We start from the raw sequence: 6,411 nt of genomic DNA on the forward strand, positions 1-6,411 counted from the left end.
ACCGATGATGCTACTCTCTCCCTCTGTGTGTGTGTACCAAGTTTTTTTTTACTGTTACCTAAGAGAAATACTTAAGAGATGAGAGATCATGATAAGAGAGAGCGTAGCTACTCATGAAAAGCTGTGCTTGCCATAGGCAAGAGAACCAAAAACACACTTCCTGCTGCTCTTAGGGCCATTGCGGCATTTCCCTCCCTGCAGTATTAGAAACATTGAAATAGTCAACAAAAACACTCTTTTTATAGCTGGTCAATACCTACGTTGCGGTGTAAATAATAATTCAACACAAAATTAGTACTGTAATACCCAATGTTGCTCTCAACCCGTTTTATTCACAGAACCCAAATATGTTGGACAACATCATATCTTGGTTTTTCAGGCACATTTCACTGATTCCTATTTATTGAAAAATATTTATCTCGCCATTCAAAAAATGCTTATAAATCAACTAAACAAACGTATGAAACCATAGTCACCGTGCCTAGTGAAAGTCTCCACAACCCTTGCGCAGTCTTCACATTTTGCTGCCTTAAAATTAGACATTTCTTACATTTTTTTTGCTACCGATGCAAACAACCTACTCCACATTTCCAAAGTGAAGGACAAATTATAGAACGTGTTCCTAATTAATGAACAAATAAAAACTAAGATGTCTTGATTGTGTAGGCTATGTCTTCATACCCCAGAATACTTGGTGGAAGCACCTTTGGCAGCCATTACAGCTGTGAACCCTTTTGAAAAATATTCTATCAACTTTACACAAGTCTTAGGGCAAAAATGACCTTGTCTTGAATGCAACCATCTAATCGATGCCTATGAAAAGGTGAGACACATATTGTAGGCTATGACATCCATCTAGCCTGGGGGAGAAAATAAAAGACAGACAGTGAATATGCGCACTCTCCACTATAGTTCCAATAAAATAAACAAGGCTACTGTTTGCTCAATAGCCTATTGCTAGTTGAGAATTTTGATAGCTTAACTAAAGACAGATTCAGGTTTTTTTCTTCGTCTCCTCTCTTCTGTGTTTTTCCAGCGATTTGTATTTAGATTTTAGACCTAGGTCTATTTTAGATGCATTTAACTGCATCTCAACAAATCGGCTATAATCCATGCCTCTGGGAATGCAATAAAGTCCAATTGGTGGGGTGTTAGAAAATTGGCTGTCAGAAGTATCACAATGTAAATGTATTTTTAATCCGTCTGTCTGCATATTTCAAGACATGGGAAAGGGGATGGACACCGAAGTCAGTGGCACAACTGAATGCATTCAACCAAAATGAGTCTACTGCATTTAACCCAACCCCTCTGAATCAGAGAGGTGCGGGGCTTGCCTTACTAATCAATGTCCACGTCCTCGGCTCCCCGAGAGCAGTCGTTGATGGTTAACTGCCTTGCTCAAGGACAGAACGGCAGATTTTCTTCCCGGCTTGGGGATTCGAAGCGGCGACCTTTTGGTGTACTGGCCCAAGCGCTTAACCGCTAGGCTACCTGGCATATGTGCAGTGAGATACCCAATTGGTTGGATGATACTTTTCTCATCAATCATCTTGAGGGGGAAAAACTGGAAATCAACCAATCTTCTATCGTTAACACAATGGAAAGGTCAAATGGTTTATTAGGCCTATCCAAATGTTGAAAGTTCGTGGGCGATGGAGATCACCAAAATAGTGCAGTAGGAGGCCATGTGGCAGAGAGTGATATGGGCGCTGGAGATGGGGGTGTGAGCAGGTGGGTCTGGGCATGGGTGATGTTGTGGCTGTTTGTGTGCATGTTTTTTAATGTAAAAAAACAAAAATAAAATCGTACCAAAAAAATATATGCTGCTTGTGCTGCCCAAATCGCGCACTTCCCAACTCTTGGTAACACCCTGGCCTTGTGATTTTAAAATAATCCATAGCATTTTGTTTTAAAAGAACCTAATGATCAGGATGGGGTGTTTGAGGTGAGCTGTATCGGGTGGTTGAGTGGTTTGGCGTGCTGTTCCCTGGTCCCTCAAAGGGGGAAAGACTCACACATGGTTTCCAGGGTTGGAATTTAACCTGGAAAGTGCTTTTGTTTGTCAGAGAGGGAACGAGATGGACTCCGACTCACCCACGTTACCCATGATTCATGAGGGGTGGTGACGCGACCCTTCCCCAACGTCTGTACTCTAACCCAACCTCTACACTGGCATGCAGTGTGTTTTAGGCTTCCCCATGTAGAGTCACACCTCTTCGGAAGGGTCCTCATACAATCCTCTATCTTCTTCTTTGTTCCCTCTCTCAAATTTTCCTCTCCTCATCTCTCACTCTCATCTTTGCCATCTTTCAACCCTTCCATCTTCCTCCTCTCTCTCTCTTCTTCCTAATATTTCCCAAATTTGTACCTCTTCACCCCATGGTACAGTAACAACCCTACCTTCCATACAGACCCAATCATTCCTGGCGCTATACAGTGCATTTGGCAAGTATTCAGACCCCTTCACTTTTTCCACATTTTGCTACATTACAACCTTATTCTAAAATGTATTATATAGTATTTTTTCCTCATCAATCCACACACAATACCCCATAATGACAAAGCAAAAACAGATTTTTAGAAATATCTGCAAAAAAACAGGGGGCTCTTCTCTCTTCATGTCGCACCACACAAACCGTAGGAAGGCCTAACTTCAGGCAGGATGCAGACCTGATGAAACATCCCCTTGATGTCGCCACTGATCCCAACGGCGTGCTCGTGGAACCGCAACAGTACTCCCAGGAGTGACGCACCCAAGATGTGTCTTTAGCTCTGTGAAGGATGGATGTTGCACATTTCCCGTGGCGCCCTTCTGACTTCTGCCCAAGTCTGTCTTTATGCCCTTGGCACCAGGATTCGTACTGTAACCACTCTGAGAACTCAAGTAAGGTGTATGTGGTACCTGGCTGATGAAACATGTGACGGCAGAAGACTGACCTCATCTCGGGTGGTAGCTTGCTGAGTAGGCGTGCCACATGAGACCCACACATCAGCTCTATGTTGCCACCTGGACCCAGTGATCCGGAGCACGCCCACTAAGGACTGGACCTGTAGTGCGAACTTCCCGAAGGCAGCTGTCTCTCCACGGCGTACATCGAGAGAGTCCATGACACTGGCTATCTTCTTCAGGGCAACATGATGTGGCTGTCCAAACATCTCGTTCAGGGCTGCCATGGTGTCTGAGTAAGGCGTGGGGGGAGTTGAGGTATGAATCTGCCACTAGGCAGGCTTCTTCTAGCTTTAAGTGACACACTATTTAACCTTTATTTAACTAGACAAGTCGGTTAAGGATAAATTATTATTTACAATGACGGCCTACACCGGCCAAACCCTAACCCAGATGACGCTGGGCCAATTGTGCGCCGTAGTAGGATCTGATACTTGAAGAGCTCGTTCCCGTCAGCTGGAAGGATGTTGCCTAGTGCGAGGGAACTCACTTGGGTCACGGCTGTTGAAGTTAGGGATCGTTGGCCTAGGCCCGCTGTAGGTCTGCACTGCTGCGGCGAAGCCTCTATTGGGCTGAGAATGGGGTTAACGGTCTGGCCTAGGTATCCATGGAACCTGACCTGCTCGGCGACATAGTGGGTGCTCTGGCTCTTCGTGGCTCATAGGCTGCTGCATGAAGGTGAGCCCTGCACCGACGTAGCGCTGTGAAGGTGCAGCACTGGCCTGGTGAGGAGGTTGGCTATAGTCCACATCTGGGTGATAACTTGACTCTCTGAGACGCGGCGAAGGTGTAGCCTCTCTTGGAGGGTGGCCTGGAGTCTTGACTACTGATGCTGGTCTGCTCAGCAGCAGCGGAAGTAGGCTGATCCCTCATGACTTTGAACTCACTCATCTTATCCAGGAGGTCTACTACTTGCTCTTTCTCTGGCTGCTCTGATTTTCCCTCTGTAGGCCATGGTGGTGAATCAGTCCACTCAACATAATCGCATTCGTCTTCATTGTTATCGTACTCCTCACTGTACTCCTCGCTGAACTCTTCCTCTAGCTCAGGTGGGGGAATGTGGTGGACTGGGAGAACCAATTCAATTCGTACAGCCGGGACAGACTCTTGTTGATTAGTCAGGTCAAGGGGAGACTGGAGAATGCAGACCTTATTTATACACAAGCTTCCTCATCTCATGTTTAACTCCATCAAACTTGGCGAATTCTCTCTGAACGGCTAGTTGAGAGATACGCAGATTCTCGTTCTCTTTCCGGATCTCCTCTAGCTCTGCTTGGTAAGCTGTTGGCAGATTCCTGTGTTCCCAGTAAGCGTAGGGTGTGGAGGCTTCTCTGCTTACCTCCATGTGTTCTCTTTTTCTCTGCAGGCTGTGTGCTAGCTGGGGTTCTGAACCATACCCTCTCTGGGGCAGCATCCCATTGAACCTGGCGAGTGGATGAGGTTGCACATGACGAGGAGAAGGAGGTCATCTTGGCCACTCCTTCATGATGAGAATACCACTCCTCTCCCTGCCCATATACATCATACCGTGCTGTGCTATGGTGTGGTGATGCGTACGGTCTATGGCTCACATAGCCTATCTTGTAGATGCTGTGGTGGCCGTGTCTGACGCTACGGACGACCTGCTGGGTGTGTGAAAGCTTTACTCACATAGTGGTCTTGCATTTTGCTCCGGGAAAAAGCTCTGAAGATCCATCTCGAATGGACCACAATGTAGTTGAAGACTTGGTGGACTGTATATTCTATAGGTTTAGGTTTAACTTAGCACTATATCTCTCCCATATCTCTTCCAGGTGCTTGTAAGGGCACAGATGACAGACCGGTAGGATTCCAGTTGAGGTTGTTTAATGACGATGATTCACATAGAGCAGTAACGGCACAGAACAACGTATGGCTTGACAATCGTGTTAAACAAGAGTGTGTGGTTCTGAAAAGGGGGAAATGAAATACAATAGTAAATGGCAGGTGTAGGCTTAATACAACCTCCAATTACATAAACTACAAATAAAATGGCTACAATAGGTTATCTGCTGCACAGGGCAACACAACCTAACAACATGGCTGTGACTTCACTAATGAATAATCAGAGTGCAACTACACAGCACCATCATCCTCACACAACTGCATGAACTTGAATGTATTATGCATCCACAAGGCTCATTGCTAACAAAATACCCACATAATCTATACAGTATACATCCATATAACCACAGAGTATATAAGACTATACACTGAAATGCTAAATGTCTGAAATTAGATGACAGAAACAACAGGGTTAGCAAGCTTACAGTTGCTAGCTCGCGGTAAAAACGCGAATTAGCATAACAAAAGGAGTGCGTCCACAACACATGAATTGTAAGAAATATGAACTCACATTTCTTAAGGACGCACACTGGCCTTGGCTAAAACAAAGAATGCTAACTTAATGTAATCACAGGAGATGGCTGGAACTTATCACGGCTTGTGTACTTTTTGTAGTTACTTCCTTCTCCTCAGTTAGAGATCGCCCAGCATGCTCTGCTCCACATCACCGGTGGGGGGAGCTACAGCTCTCCTGATGAACTAATATTTACTCTCAATAGTCCTTGTATTCTAATTCCTAATTCTATGTGCCTGCCTAGGTTTCCCTGATGCTTTCTTACAAAATTATAGTGTAAGAACACTTTTACAGCCTCGATGGATAAGATGATCCAACTTTCAAAACCTTTTGGCTAGCCACAGCGGTCAACTAGCTAGCTAGGTAGCTGTTTAGCTTTCTAGCACATTCATAATTTTTTTGTTGTAAACAATTAATAAGCTAGTTAGTTAGCTACCACATGTTCTTGTCAAACTGTCAACAGAGTAGCTAGCAAGCCTCAAGATATGCCAAATAACTGTCTAAAATCCACTTGAGGGCAAATAAATCAGATTTGACCATTTAGTCACAAGTTGCATGGCCAGGAATCAGATTTGTATCTGATTTCAAACCACCTACGGATGTGGCTTGAAATATCCGATTTCCATGTGCTTTTGGCTGTTCAGACTGCAGAAAAAAGTCATATTCGAATTGGATATGCGAAAAAATTGGATTTGAGTCACTTCAAACTGGCAATGTGAACAAGGTTGAATCAAAAACAGTACAGTATGATGACAGGCAGAAACTGCTTCTACAATAGAAATCTCTGATCACACTTGTAGGTGATGTCATGGTGATGTTGGCTAGCTAAGCTGTTTTTAAAGAAAATGAAAACATGTCAGTTTGTCATTTTCACGAGGTTGGAGTAATAACATGTTCAACTACTTAAGACATTGGCTTGAATCTAAGCTGTGTATTTAGATGAACAACTAAGAAATAATTTTTACTTCTCTCATTGACTTCTTAAACCCCAAACCCCGGTCTGGTCTGCTTCACATGCGTTCCGGAAGTCTTGCGGTGTTGCGCCTTTGGGTTTAGAAACTCTGTGGCTTAATTGTACTCGAGTTGC

The 6,411-nt window shown here is 44.4% G+C and overlaps 1 long non-coding RNA gene across 1 annotated transcript; it reads right to left on the minus strand.

Annotated features, from left to right (window-relative positions):
• Positions 1–312: 312 nt before the first annotated feature.
• LOC123727294 (uncharacterized) lies at positions 313–5,663 on the minus strand. The gene is made up of 3 exons (XR_006759227.1): positions 5,322–5,663; positions 4,598–4,874; positions 313–860 (listed from the first exon to the last, which is right to left on the minus strand). It is a non-coding gene; the product is annotated as an uncharacterized lncRNA (long non-coding RNA).
• Positions 5,664–6,411: the final 748 nt, after the last annotated feature.

The sequence above is a fragment of the Salmo salar genome, chromosome ssa15 (assembly GCF_905237065.1).
Source record: "Salmo salar chromosome ssa15, Ssal_v3.1, whole genome shotgun sequence".
NCBI lineage: Eukaryota > Metazoa > Chordata > Actinopteri > Salmoniformes > Salmonidae > Salmo > Salmo salar.